General features: G+C 38.3%; 1 protein-coding gene across 1 annotated transcript in view; it reads left to right on the forward strand.

The window, feature by feature from the left end:
- The window catches only part of FHOD3 (formin homology 2 domain containing 3), a 369,637-nt gene that overhangs the window by 6,952 nt on the left and 347,112 nt on the right, over positions 1–15,573 (forward strand). The window contains exon 2 of the mRNA XM_026841709.1: positions 14,941–15,005. The gene's annotated coding sequence lies outside the window, so the exon portion shown is untranslated. The remainder of the gene's footprint in view (positions 1–14,940; positions 15,006–15,573) is intronic.

Genomic DNA, 15,573 nt, shown 5'->3' on the forward strand with positions numbered 1-15,573 from the left:
TGTTTTTTTTTGTGAGTGTGTTGTTCTGCTTGATTTCTTCAGAGAACTTGACTCATGATTTTATAGTTTGTGGCTGTCAGTACTGAAACAGCTGTGTCTCTTTCTCTCCCACTTTGCCCCAGAGTTTACTCACAGCTCTCTGTTGTCGAGGAAGAAATCTACATTCGTGTCAATGTATCTGGAAACATTTGAAGATTTACTATTTTTGAATTTTAGTGTTTACCGCTGGCAAACGAATGCAATAAGAGTGCTTTTCTTCAAAACTATTTCCATTGCAAAATGTATTGCAATACTACTGTTGTGCTTAGCTCTTTCCCATTAAGTACCAAATACAGTGCCAAACCAAAAAGTGTGTGAATGATTCTTACAATTTTTCCTAGGACAGCTTTTTTTTAAAGATGTCTAATTTGGCATTCAGGTTTACATGTGAGAATAGCTGAGGAGTCCAATATTTTAGGGTGGAAACTTAAATAAAAACAGCTTATAGAAACAGCTGATGCCAGATGTTTTATTTTAAAACATTTAATTTTATTAACATTAAAGCTCCTTAATAGATGTGTTTGTGATCTGGCCTCCTCATTGCTGATGAGGTTATAAGCTAAGTGAGCAGCTCTCGAGGCTTGGAAATGTTTCTCTTCAATTTGAGAGGAGGCAATCCCTTACTCTCTTCATAAACAGGTCATCTGTGGGGCTTCAGGTGGAGATGCCAGAAAACGCTCTAGGACTGCTCTGAACTCAACTTCTGTTGCGTGTAAAACTGTTGACTTGAGGATCGAAACCTCGAAGAACACCAGGATCGCGCATACCCACCATCTGCTGGTGCAGCTTGCAAACTGGTGTAGTATTGCAGTGTAATTGCCCAGAGGGTGTGGGCAGCCCAGTGAGTTTGTGCTGGGTAATTAGTAAAAGCTGTGAACTTGCTACACTTCCTATCCCGCAGCAGCTATTGGTGTGCCTGATCCTCTCCTGTGTTAAATGCAAAATAGATTTGTATAAGCAAGTTCACACTCTGTTTATTTCATGGGAATTGATCTGTCTGTGTGTGGTGTGTGTGTGTTTGTTTTAACACCAACTAAACTAAGGTAATAATCTGCTTCTGATAAAAATAAGTGTCTCCAATTGAACCTTCAGTTTTGAACTAGCAGCACTGCAAATCTGTGATTAGCCCAAGATATCTGGTAATGAATTTGTGAAAACTAGCGACTTCTGCCAGGGTTAAGACCACAGTAGTACAGCAAAATTGTGATTTATTTCCTGTTCACTGCTCAGTAATTGTGCTCGCTAGCAAAACCATTGATGGCCCAGCAATAAATGCAAAGCTTGTTTCCTAAATGGAATTAATATGGAGAAATAAGTGGCCTGAGGGCTGTGTGTTAGGTTTAAGAACATGTATGTCAAATTATGAAGGACCCCTTACCAAATATGATGCTAATGCCAAAAAGCAGAAAGACACCCAAAGCAGTACATTGATCAATACAAAATAGAATTTATTTTTATATACTTACATACACACATGCGTGTTCTAGTGCAAAGTAGGACAGTTTTAAAATAGTTCTACCTGAGTCTGGTTAAACTGATCATATCCTGAGGAAAGAGCCTAATTGGACATTTAAGCCAGTAGGACATTGCTTTGAAATCTGTTCTGTATCACTTCGGGTAATCTCTTCTTCAGGTTGTTATCTTTTTAGTATGATCAGTTAAATTGGAAAATCGTGAAAGGTAGGGTTGTTTTCCTTAAGGTATTAGATAATGATTTTTAGTAGAAGGGAAAAGTTTATGAAATTTTTTGTAAAAAATAGTTTTAAAACAAAGCTTTTTTTTTGCTTATACTAATTATGGGGGAAAAAATAGAGCTCTTTTTTGGTATTATAAGTCAGAGTTAAGCCAGATAGCAGGGGTCTTTGTGAGAATGAAAATGATGGTGCAGATGCTGTTTGCTGCTGCTCTGCAACTATGGAATCTCTAATGAAGTTGGTCTGGCACTTTGTTCTCCTGGAACCAGAACTGTGGGTCGAAGCACCAGAGGGACTCTTTGCCTGAAGAGGTGGAAGCATCAAGCGATCCAGCTCAGGGAAATTCATGTATTTTACTTACCTCCTTGCCCTGTAGGTTCTCAGTTTGTTCTTTTTTTTTCCTCCTTGAATTCCAGAATCCTGATATTTCAAGGTATCTGTTTCTCCAAGTACAAGGAGGTTTTAAATGCAAATCCTAATGTAACATGAACTTCAAGTGCAGGTGATAGCAAACCCACATGATCAGAAATTATATGGTGTAAAGATTCCTGGGAGGAATGTGCAGCCAGAGTTTGAGAGCTACTGACAGTGGCGGAAAATATATAACCTGTGAATTGGAAAGCATTGTTCAAGTGATGTGTCTGCAGAAGAAAGCGATGTGAGGTTTGATAAGACATGAGGAAACGAACCTTCTGGTTTTGTGTTTTACCCAGAAACAACGTTATTGTTAAAATAGTACTTCTAATGCAAATTTCTGCACCATTTCCCAACTCAAAGTTTGCGTTTTCTTAATGCAAAAATATAAGACAGAGATTTAACTGATCATGCTATCAGTGTTTTACAAAAAGACAGGTTGAACTTCCTGCTGAAAACAGTTAGATATGTGTTGGGCTTTTGGGGTGGGAAGGCACACAGCATTGTTTGTGAATAAGGACAGATATTGAAAAATGATCACTTGCTGACTGTAAAGTCAAGTCAGCCCTCATTTTAGGGGCTGTTAGAAGGTTATTGTTTTAATGCATGGAAATTTAGCCATTAACAACTGAGAAATGACCAGCATAATGATTCAGAAAGTAGGGGAAAGGGGGTGGGGAGGGAAATGTCATTTTCCAACTTCTGAAGTTTGCTTGCGCAGAAACTGAAATGGACAAATGGAACAAATGTTCCCCCATTTTAACTTACTGCATTTCAGTGTGTGAAAGTGATTCATTGTCTTTTGGCAAAAATCATTGCCTTGTGGTGAGGTTCATAGAAGACTCCACCCAGACGTTTACTGACATATACTCAGAATACGTTAGTATTAGTAATAAATAATTAGGCACACTGTTGATGTGGCTTATAACACATATTTGGTGAATCCCTTGGATGTTTCACTTGACCCTTTTGAGTTTCTCATTTTTTTTCCTCCTTCTCCTTCCATCCTATTTTGTTTCCATTTCAAAAGGGGAGGAAAAGGAGAGATGAAAACCCTGCCTAGTAAAGGTTGTTCTTGGGGAGAGTAGGTAGATGTAAAAACTCAGCACCTTGTAGTTACTGTATGTAGTCCTTATTTTCAGAGTTACATGGACAAGTGTGTATCAGGGTGCTCTTCCTCTCATTGGTGTTCACGTGCAATTTTTTGTGTGGTGTATAGGTTGTTAGTAGGGAATGAAGCGGTTTATTGTTCAATTCATGTTGGCAAACACAGAACATAATATTGGAATAATCCACGGGGTGGGGGGAATGTACAAGTCTCATTTTACTTTGTTCCTTTGCATACTGTTGTGTACACTAATAATCTGCAAGATTTTGCCTACCCTTTTTTCTGTTTGTTTTGGGAATATGCTGTTGGGATTATTTCTACCTGGATTAATTAAATTTTAATTATTTTTAGGTTTTCTTAATGAAGATCAAGCAGGCATCTGAATAGTCTCTGTATATGTATTTTATCCGCTCTTGTCAAATGATTGTTAATTTAGTAAATGTGTTATGGCCCAGGAATGCTCTGAATAAACCCACTATGTTAAATAATTGGATGACTTGCAAGTGTATTGCAAGAACAGGATGCAGACACATTCTGACTTCACATGAAGTTTTTAGATGGAAAAACTAAGGTAAGAAAGGAAAGTCCACTGACTTAATTTGGAGAGGAGTGTGTGTGTTTGTCTCCAACTGCCTCTCATGTACCAGAAAGGGTTACTAGTGCTGTCATCCATTTGAAGTGTATTAGAGGTGTGAATCTTAGAATTTGAAAGATTTCTAAAATTACTTATTTTATTTCTTGAGCTCCTTTGTTTCCATTATTTGATGAGAATAACATGGGCTTGAACATGACAGTTGGATCACTGGATGATGGTCTGTGAAGAACTTGAAAAAAACTATTTGTTTGGATAAGATTGTCAGATTACTTTCAGAGAGAATCTTAATTCCACGCTGTGCATGTGTGTGCGCGCTCGCTCTCTCTCTCTCTCTGAAGACTTGGCTTTTATACAACATTTTTTTAAGTGTCAGAATTTTTTTTGCATCTCTTGAATCTGCAGTTGAATGGAGAGGCATATCATATTGAAACTGCAGGCAAACCATATCTTAACAGCTTTGAAATCAAAGCCTGGGATTTATGCTGTCTGATTAATAGCAGGTTAAGAAACAGTTTCCTTATTGTGTGTGTGCTGGCTTGCAGATCTTTTTCAGGGAAAACCCGATAGACTTAAGGGCTTGAACTCTGGCAAAAGTTTCATCTCTTCTGCTTTCAACAAGGCATAGTTTGTTTTCCACTGCTGATGTGGAGTACCTTAAACGACTGACTGTGAGGCAATACCAGATTGCAGAAGCATTTTCTGCTCCCTCTAAGGTGTATGCAAGTGAAGATGGAAATGCATAGGTGCTGAAATGACAACGTTAAAGCCAGTTGCAAAAATAATGCACTTTACAGTGGGTTTGTTATCATGCGTTTGCTTCTGATGCCATGCTATTGTCCAGGCTTCTCTTCTGGGAGTCAGTGGCTCCTTCTTGAGCTGAGGGATTGTTGTTGGATGCTGTTCTCATTAAGCTTCTCCTCTTGGAAAAACATGGATGTGATTGTTGGAGAAGGTTGATGGTCCACCAAGAAGAGAGAGGCTGTAACAATGTGAAACATGTGTTATGCATGTTGGGTTTTGAAAGCTGTCCATGAAGAGCAGATTTTGTGTTAGATAGGTTTTCATAATGGTTAGGTTGTTACATCAGGCAGAAGTAGATGCAGAATTGTTACAGGATAACTGGTGAAGTTAGGCTGGCTTTAAATCCTGGCCAAGTCTGAAAACACTTTCAGTGTTACTAAGTTGAGGGTTTTTTTCATCCAGCCTATGCTCTCTTTGGGAAAAACAGCCAACAGCCCATGGTGTTAGTTAGCTTGATTCAGTGACCCATTGTGCTTGCCTTGATAGTGATCATGAAAGACGATGAAAATATCATCTGATTATTTTAAGAGTCTTGGGACAAAGTAAACGGATGCCTGGCTGATCTGATACCACCTGGTTCAGAGTTGGTCTTGTGAGTGATTTACTGATACTGAACCCAATAACAGTGGCAAGGCTGATTATGGGGGCTTTGAAGGCTGGGTGGTGAGAAACCTTCCTAATAACAACTGAAACTAATAAAAATGCAAAGTTTGCCTATATCTGATATTACCTTTATTTTGCCTGATTTGGTGAAACTGAAGAGGATAAAATTTTATCTAAGTTGTAGGTTTTTATGTAGTTTCACAAGTTGCATGCAGGCTGCAACTGTGAGCTGACTGCTCTTTACAGTGCTACTCTAAAGCAGAATGAGGAAGGACATAAGCTGGCCAGTGTAGTGGGGAAATGGGAAGGATAAGGTCCATGCTCTGGACCTCCAGACTTAGAATCCTTGTTGCCAGTTTAAACTGAAACTTTTAGAGTTTGTTGTTCACCACATTTAGGCTGTCTTGCTGGAAGCTCGGCTGGGTTCTGAAGGAAATAGTACCTCTTAGTTTAAGAACCAAAACACATGCATGCACAAACTAACTATTCCAGTTTTCAGAGGTTTTGCGTAACTGTCTGTTCTAGCACAGTGAATGATTTTTCACTCTGAGTTATCCTTGAGAATTATCTTGATCTAGAACTGACTGATAACAGTAATCCTAAAGGATGAAATCCTTGCTTGGAACAGAGTAAAATGAGGGTTGTGAGAATATGCCAGTCTAAAACTGCTGTGAGGGTAGGGTATGATTGCTCATTATTATTAATTCATTTATTTTATTTAAAAAAACAAACAAACAAACAAAAAAAAAAAAACACCAACCCACCCAAAAACCAAAAACAAACCAAATCATCCCACCAAGATGCCTCACTTAAAGTCCAGACACCAGTGCGGTTGGTCTAGTGATATAATATACATTATAGATAATAGAGTTGGGGGATTTCTCTTATTTGCTATGTAGCTGTATGAATGTGTGTAGCACTTCATAGAAGATTGAGATCCAAGTCTGCCATTATGGGGTTAAGTTTACTTTATATTCATTAAATATTACCAAAATGGAAGAATGTACAGACCATAGCAGAGAGCAGAGCTTAGACACTCTCTCTTACCTGCATTAACTGAAAGGCTCCAATTTTTTGTGAACTAAAATTAATGGCTTCTAACAGCACCAGACTTTGCTTCTGCTTGTGATGGCCTTTTGATGATTCAGGCATCTGTGCTACAGATTTATATTTTTTTTAGTATAATGCAGAATTGTAAGTTTGCTTGACAGACAACTATGTTACTAGAGAGTGTTATTAAAACCCCTGCAGTGCTATAAATCTGTTTTTTTCCATGGTTGTCAAGTATTGTGTAGAAAGCGGAACAGGAGGAGCCCACAAGGATGTAGCACAGCCTTCAATCTAATGATCTTTTATTGAGATATTAAGTCATTGTTAAGAAAGCTTGAAAAGTAATTTTTTACTTCGGTTTTAACTAATGAAATAATGTTTTCAGAAGCATGAGATTGTTTTAAAAGAAACTAAATTTATTGAATTGAAATGTGTAGGCTTTTAGGAAAATATTAGGAAGTCTGAATGGTTCCCTGTCCTGAAAGAGCAGTCCATCAGGAAAGAAAGAAAACATTGAAATAGAAAATGTATGTTCATTGATGTATTCTCCTATTTTTACAAAGATGTACTTTCATAGGGTAATGATTGTGATCTTCCTTGCTAAGAATGACAAAGAATCAACATTGGATATTTACGTAAAAATCCTATTTTTAATACCGGCAACTCTTTAGTATAGGTCTGAGTAGGAGGGATGTCTGTGTCCTAATTAACCAGACTCCCTTAATTAATTTCAAAGTTTCCTTGAAACATTAAGAGGAAAACTGGGATTGGGTGCTTTTTGGTTTTGTTTTATTTTTTCGTTCATTTCTTTGTTTTTTCTCCCTAACACAACATTCTCAGTATTTCTCTTCTGATCAAGGAATAGCTAGGCTCGAACATAGATTTTAATTTGGAACAAATAACTATTTAAGACAGCTAATCCTGCTACTGTTTTCAAAATGTCATATAAATTAAGTCTTGCAAATGTATAATTGAGTGAAGCTATTTGTAATGAAGTACATAAACAATGACAAAATATCATAGATGGGAGAAGTTGACAGTGTGAACAGTGGGGGGAAATAATAAAAGTCAATGTTGGTGCATGTGAGAATTTTCTGTGTTATGAGGTAGATAGTTGGGACAATACTGTAGAAGACATCTTGATCTAAAGTTTGCTCTAGATTTTCTGGGCTCTCTATAGGGAGGGAAGGTAAGAAGGGGAAGTAGCATCACTGTTGAAGCTTGGAAAACTACCAGAAAAAGGTATTATTTTTTATATTGAGAAAAATCATGCATTAGATTTTTAGAAAAGAGGGAAAAACTTCATTAAATTTTAACGGGCCTGAATCTCAACAAGCCTTATAATGGTGCTGATTTTTTAGGTCCTTGAGTTCATTCCCTCTCTTTCTGATGATTGAGCACTACTTGCTGTCTGCTTCTTTTAGCAGATCACCACAGACCTGAAGATACCAGCAGAGAGATGATGAAGTCAGCATACATTGTACCCTACAGACTGATTAAGCACTAAAGAATACCATGATAATAATGCTCCTCATATGTTACTTTAAGATATTAGCAATTTCTTTTAGTTGGTTAGTTCTTCAAGATGGGAAGAATAATATAGCTGATTATGTAGGCTTTCTTTTTATTTACTAATTTGAACAAAACTGGTCTGGATTATCTCTTTACAATTACTGTTCTGAAATAATAAAGCAATCTCTACTGAATTTTTCTGTTTTCTGATTTTATCATCTTGGAGGATTTGCATATGTCAGAAGAACCAGAGTTCAAAAGTCTGGTTGATTAGGACCTTGACATTTACATGGAAGTAAAAGAAAGGCAAATAGAAGTTGGAATAGGTTAATAAGCTCAACATTGGACCTCTGACATTAGAGAAACTCAGTTTGGGGTTCTGGAGTGGTTAAAATGGTTCTTTATCCATCTAGTGGGAATTAGATAAAATGAGCACTATGCCATGTGGGGAAAGGGTTTTGGGAACACATGTGGAAACGGCACTTCTAGCTTTGTGTGTAGTCCTTCTAACTTCTGCTGTATGAATAGTCGCTCCAGAGAAAAGGCAAAGCCATCCAAAGGAATCTAATCCAGTTGACAATGTAACCAGAAGTGACTGTCAGTAGTGTGGTATGTGCCGAAGCTGAGTGAAACCTTTTGTATTTCATGGCAAGCTGGAGTCCAGTTCTGTTCTTTCATTCTGCAACACCCAGTTGCTGTTAACCAGAAGTTACACACGTCTCATTTGGATATTTAAAATGGATTTTTTTAGTAAATTGAGATATGATATACATATAGGACATACAGGACATCTGATTCTGTCTAGGACAGCCTTATAGCATGTGCATGGAAACTAGATTCAGGATGCCTTACTCTATCTGGCAGTTTGTCTTCAGAATTTACCACAAAACTGCTTCACAGAAATAAGAAGAGGGGACTTGCAGAGGTAGGATGGATTTTAGCACTTCCACTGCTGACAAAAATAGATCCAAAGTGTGGCAAAAGCTTATTATTAATTGGACGTATTTACCAAAATATCAATATTGTTTTTAGCTTCCACTCATTTCAATAATAAAATACGCTGTATAATTCTGGTTCTTTATATATCTTTTCAAACTGAAATTAAACCAGATATGATAGACTAATGTATATTTTTTTTCAGTTTAAAGTACCTATTGATATCTCTGGAATTAAAGTGATTGATGAATTAAAGCCGAGTTCTGAATTTGAAAATAAGATGGAGTATGTAATAGATTGCAGATGGGTATTATGGGTAATATGAGGCAGTGGCTTGTATAGTTGGATTATCGTCATAATGGCCACATCTCAGGGAGACTTTAAAATATACCTTGACATGTGCTGAAGTTTTGGAATAAATTCCTCTACTATATATCCCACACTGGTACCTAGAAAGTCAAGTGTTGGATATAGTATCTGGTTTTCTGGATCCATCTGTGTATGGATTTACAGGCTGCAGAACACTGGTCTTTTTTCTTCTAATCTCTCTACAGGGACATCAGCTTTTTACATATTCTGTATAGTTTCTTGCTTTCCTGAATACATGCCAGGGCTAATTCTATCCTTAATACTCTCTCTGATACCAGGAATTGGAAGTTAGTTTGCCTGACTCCTAGTCAATAATCTGTGAAACTGAAAGAGATGAGCTTTATGTTTTTGGTCTTCTAAGATAAGTCTTGGAGAGGAAAAAACCAAAACACTGGCCACTTTCTTAGTACTTCTTACCAATGCAAGGACTGGGAGTGGGGGAAAGAATGCAAACAGTTTTAGTTCTGAACTGAAAGATCTCGAACTCCTATCCTTCATGCTTACTCAGTGTAAATACTACTACTCTTATTAGATTAATACAGGTATTTCAAGAACATGTCTACAAAAATTGTTTTCAATTAGACATGCATCAGATATATAAAATCTCATGGCAGATACCAGGAAAGACAACTTCACACTGAGGGAATTCAGTGGTCACCGCTTTAAAGTAGCAGGCTACCATGCCACTGTCTTGGTGGAAGGTAAGTAAGTGTTTTAAATAAACCTTCCATGTGCAGACGTTGAAATCTCATATGTAATGCTACTGTTATTTGCAAAAACATGATACTAGTTTGTATATGTAATTGTTAGAGCAGACATAGTCTCTTGATTCTCTATTCCCTGCCTTTTCTACATGCTTTCTTGGAAGAAAGGTCAAGTTTCCTTTGTCTCAAAAGCCTCAGTGCGCCTTTGGTATTAGGAGAGCCTACATACTAACGTAAATATAGACAGCAACAGGAATAATATTAAAATAGGCTTCGTGTTAGTTTCAAATCAGTGGATAGACCTGAAAGTTTTGTAAAATAAAAGCTACTCAACTACAGTGAGAGTAAGTTTTAAAGTGTTGCATATAAGTTCCTTGACCCCTCTAGGATTCTTCCAGAAAATACAGTGCCTGGACTGACAAATTCACCCCAAACTACAGGTAGAACCTTTTACTTACTGTAAAGGAAATAAAACCCAGGAGGACTCATCCCTGTTTCTTTCATGCTGTTTTGTTCCTGGCTCAGCCTAATTTCTCGAACCTCCTTCCTTCATTTTTCTGTCTTGTGCTACTTCTTTTGCCAATAGCGTCTTCCTCACTGAGTTTCTCTCTTTAGTTTTGAATGACTTGTCAGTGTTTCTGGAGAATGAGGTTTCAGTTGGCACTCTGAAGAAGTTTGTCTGAAATTTAATGTGGGTGGGGTTTTTTTTGTTTGTTTGTTTGGTTGGTTTTTTTTGCCTGAGTAGTGGTGGTGGGTTTATTGCTTTCTTTTCTGAAATGTATCTACAAGGCAAACTGGTTCCCTTCTCCTCTTTTCTTTACTAAACTTAGGCATTAACAGTAAAATGAATTATGGACTAGGAAATGAAGGTGCTACACACTTACCTGCATTTGAAATAAGTCATTTTTCCTTGCTCAAAAACCAATGCCTTGAAGTTTATGAATAGCTTATGAGTAGTTCTATCAAGGTCAATGGACTTACTCATGCATTTGACGCTGTGTATAGAAGAAGAAATTTAACTGCACAGCTGTCTTGTGGACTTAATGATTGATGTTCCCTTTGAAGATGGGATTTATAGCACCTTTTGAATCCTTGAAATCAAACAGAATGGTTAGCTGTTCTTTTCATTGCACACTGCATTAATCTCTTTCCCTGTCTAGTACCTGTAAGGACACAACGGCAGTTTGGCAGTTGCGTACAGTTTCATGAAAGAGAACATCTAATACAACGAATTTAGCAAAGTTATTTCGCATTTCCAGAGGTTTCAGTGACATGAGGAAAGAGGAGCATATGTGAAGGTTCACAGCACCTCATAGTCATTTTTGCCTCTGTTGTTCTTGTAGATGAGACTGCTCTTGAGTGAGGCTTGGCAAATGAGTCCTTCAAGGAAGGGAGGTCAAGAGTAGCAGTTTTCTGTACTGAATCAGTTGTTGGGGAGGGTGGGGAGTATAGTAAAGGGCAAGGTTGGCAGTGTAAGATTGGCTTGGCAAAATTGCTTGAGTTCTGGGTGCTCATGCCAGTGCCCTTCCAAAAGAAAAAGAACCAAGCAAACTAGGTGGGGGGGAAAAAAAAAAAAAAAAAAAAAAGCCAAAGGGCCCATGAAATAGGATTCTTGACCTGAGCAATGGAAGCCTAATTAGTGTCTGGGCATTTTTCAGAGGTGCCTGTAATTGTACTTTGGGCTGCTTGATCTTTTTCCTAGTCTTTGCTTTTTGATAGCAATCCCATCTCCCCAGAACTTCCTCTCCCATAGTACTCTGGTCCTCCTTTTTATTTTTTTCTCCCTTCTTGGAATAGGCACATGGATCTCAAACTAAAGAAGCTTCCAAGTGCTCCCACAGAAAATATCTTATATGCAGGTACTATGTAATGACAAGATTTTGTTGTTATTTGATTATTTGTCAACCTTACAGCAATATCTGAAAATGGATATCCTTCTCCTCCTACTTACTGTTCTATGGCTGTTGACAGAGGTCTTTGCAGGCAGCTTTGCACAGCTCAGACTGCAGTATGGTTTTGTTCTCTCCTAGTCTGGTCATGGAGCCCAGGGATCTTGCTTTAAAAGCCAGATACACACTGTTTTACACCATTATTATGTTGCTTTTCCTGCTGTTTTAGTGCTATAGATGATGTATAGCTCGTGCTTATCTGAAAGTTTTAAGTCCTCCTCTTCTTCCTCCAACATCCTGCAGTCTCAAGAGCAAAAAATATGGTCATAGAAGAGAAATAATATGAAAAATATATAGTGGAAGGTATACCCATGGGTGATATAGGTTGGCAGAGCTTGAAAATCCAAGGTGAATCTGCTGGTGTTGCTTGCTTAGTGAAGGTCTGAGTAGAAGTGCCTCAACGCTCCCCCTGTGCTGAAATGGTGTCTGGTTGTAAGCAAGTCACCCATTTGTTCCCACTACCCGTGGGCAGCCTCCAGAGCAACAGGCCACCTGGGAGGCAGTGGCAGGCAGACAGAGGCTGTGCTTTCCTTTCAGTACAAGTACAGTTTGCTTTCTTTTACTCAAAACTGCTCCCTGTAAGTAAACAATTGATTGGTGGGGAGGTGAAGAGCAAATTTGATTTTGGAAACCTATTTAACTAGAAGCCTTTGTTGCTACATTTCATTATTTTTGAAGGCATGGTCATCTGGTGAAGTGTTTGATGCTGAGAGAAAGCTGACATTGTTTGTTACTTCAAATATTTTACTGTAGATTGTCTTTGTAAAAAATCATAAACAGCTGTCCTCGCACCTACTATTTTTTAATCTATACACCTTTTAAAATCACTTGTGTAAACCTCCTGTGAAAACTGTACACTGCTTAAGTAATACCAGTGTGTAAGGGCTTGACAAGATCTGAGTCCCTAACAGAAGTGGGAGATGGGCAGCTTCTTCAGTCCCTGTTTTGCAGATGGGAGGCAGCAGATGTAGCATAAACTAAGTTCACACCCTCAAAATAGTTGAGGTCTGGCTTTTCATGTGGCCTATCAACAGCTCTCCGTTCTGCCTTTACTTAATCACAATGGTACAGGAAAGATGTGGCAAGAGGGAAATTGAAAATGGTTCCTTCTTTGTCCCAGATGGAAACCCTAATCCTGGAGCTGTTGCTCTTGTTTCTATAAGAGAGATTTCTTCCTTCTGTCTTGAGTACTAATGGAAGGAGAGAGATTTAGAAATGTTTTATTTTATTGTCTTTGAGAGAATGACAGTATACCCTGGTAAGAGCATGATGACTTTTGTGTAAGTGAGCTGATGTTATCAATGAGTGATGCTAGTGTTGGCATTTTAAATTTGGTTCCCTGTCAAAGCTTCCTCACTACCTTTGCAAATTAAGTATTCCAGAGGAGTCCTGATACTCCTGTGGTAAGGGGAAGATGTTAAAAATCCACAGGACATGAGCACAGGCAAAGGTTATGTCCAACCAGAATGGCAGTAGGAGTCAGGTGGGCAGAGAGTCAGTCCTAAACTTGGAACTGCTCCAGGAAACTTTAAAATCTAGACTGTAGGCACTTCAAAAGTATTAAGAGAAGGTTTACACTTTCCATACTTTGTCCTAATGATGTTCAAGCAGACCCACTAAAAGGCAATTTTGTTGATAGTGAGATTTTTTTTCTAAATTATCTTTAATTTGGGTTTTTTTGAACTATAGAGTAAATTTGCCATTTTGAGACTGGAACTAAGTCCTCTATTAGCAGGTACATAGTTCCATGTTAACCACATTTTTCAGTTTCTTAATGTGCTTTTTTTCCTATGTCAGTCCAGGAGCAGTATTTCTCTGAAAGTATGTCACTACTTCACTGACCTGTCTTACCCCACAGATTTTTTCAGGAAGATGATATAAAACATGTTCTTTTTTTTTTTTTTTTTTTCTGAAAATAATGACAAATATTTTTGTTCCTCAAAACAACTGTGGGCAGGAAAACATAAGGTGGAACCTGTGTTGTTATTTGGAAAATAGTGGGTTTGTTCCAATTAAGTTACATCTGGTGGAGAATTCTGTGGGGCATCTGTGTGAAGTGTTTGGCCCTGAAATCTCCCAGCAGAGTTATAAAGTGTATAATGGAGGAAGGTTGTGCTGGTTTTGAATTTGCCTCTAACTTGTATATAGAAGTCGGTCTAGGGTTCACATGACACAAACTAAGCTGCATCTGAGTGTGTTCTAAAACCAGTTTTGCTTCTTGCATGTTTTCCCACGATAAAGTCACGGAATCATAGCATGGCTAAGCTTGAAAGGGACCTCTGGAGGTCATCTAGTCCACCCTTTCTGCTCAGGCAGGGCCACCTAGAGCCACTTGTTGGAGAATTGCATCTTTAGTTTCAGAGAAAATAAGGAGAATATGTTGCTGTACAAATGGAAAAGACATTTGGCTTTTCTTACCCTCTGACCTTTCATCAGGTGAGCAGGTTTGGGTGCACAGGCAAGGTGCTGGCTGTATTCTGATAGCAGTTTGCAGGTGTAGCACCTAGAAATCAATTTGTCCAAAAAACATATGAGGAATGTGGCAGCTAATTAAGATAGTCATTCCATTTAAGGCCAGGATGTAACTGAGAGCCTGAGTGAAGGAGGACTCGCTTTTGCGTCTTCGCATGAAAAACACATCTATTTGTGCTTTAAAGACGATGAAGGTACATGAGCAGATTTGTGACACTGCAAGCAACCTCTTGTTTGGTCTTGCATTTTCTTTTAGTGCTTAATTATACCTAGCTTTAAAATATTTCTGTGAAAATTAAAATGTGCAGTCATCACTTGGTACCCTCTAATGTGGATTGCTAGATAGACATTGTGGTGGGTTGACCTTGGCCAGCTTCCAGATGCCCACCCAGCAGCTCGCTCTCTCATTGCCCTCAAAAGAAGAGAAGGATGATAAGATGAAAAAACCTACTTGATAAAGATGGGGGAGATCCACTTACCAGTTCCTGTCATAGGCATAACAGGCTTGACTTGTGGAAGGTTAATTTATTGACAATTAAAATAGAGTTGGATAATGAGAAACAAAGACATAACTTGTAATACTTTTTCTCATCCTCCACCTTTTTTTCCTAGGCTCAACTTCACTCCTTCATTCCCAATTCCTCTGCCATCTCCTTACACCTTTATATACTTTTCTTATTCTCATTTTTTTTAGGAGGGGCAAGAAGCACAGTATAATTCTGAGGACCCAGCTGTCGGTGAGAGTCCATGCCTGCATTGGTAAGTGAAGTTCCACATGCCTGCAAGAGAACAAATAAACAGAATCAATCTCTGAGAAGCAAATCTGGGGAGTATGAACCAGACTTGCTGTGTTTCAGGTGGAGGATAATGGCCAATAAATTGATTTATTTCTTCTGTTTGGGTGCTAAAATTAGATTGTATTAGTTACATTACCCTTAAAGTATGTTAAATATCCCAGGGAAATACAGCATTTGACAGTGAAGTGTGATGGTTGGGGGTGTTTTGGAGAATTCTGGATTATCTGTCTTGCCACAGCTTTCGTGGGTGCCTGAAGAAGAAGATTGTGTTCTGAATTGGGAAGGGGATCTGAGGAATTGTTGGCTGACAACTTACTACTGCATTTTAATAGCATGTAATGTTTATTCACATCTTGCAGATCTTGGCTGCATATTTGTCATTATCGCAGTGTCAGTGTCTTTAAAAGCCCTGGTTAAAACAATGCTGTCACAAGAAAAAGTGCAATGAAAGTCATAATGTGCGTGTTAGAAGAGCTTTAAGGTTGGAGAAACAGAGGCTGATGCGCTGTGATGGTGTTAGTATGTTCTCC

The sequence above is a fragment of the Athene cunicularia genome (assembly GCF_003259725.1).
Source record: "Athene cunicularia isolate RWA chromosome 2 unlocalized genomic scaffold, athCun1 chr2_part1, whole genome shotgun sequence".
NCBI classification, from domain to species: Eukaryota; Metazoa; Chordata; class Aves; order Strigiformes; family Strigidae; genus Athene; species Athene cunicularia.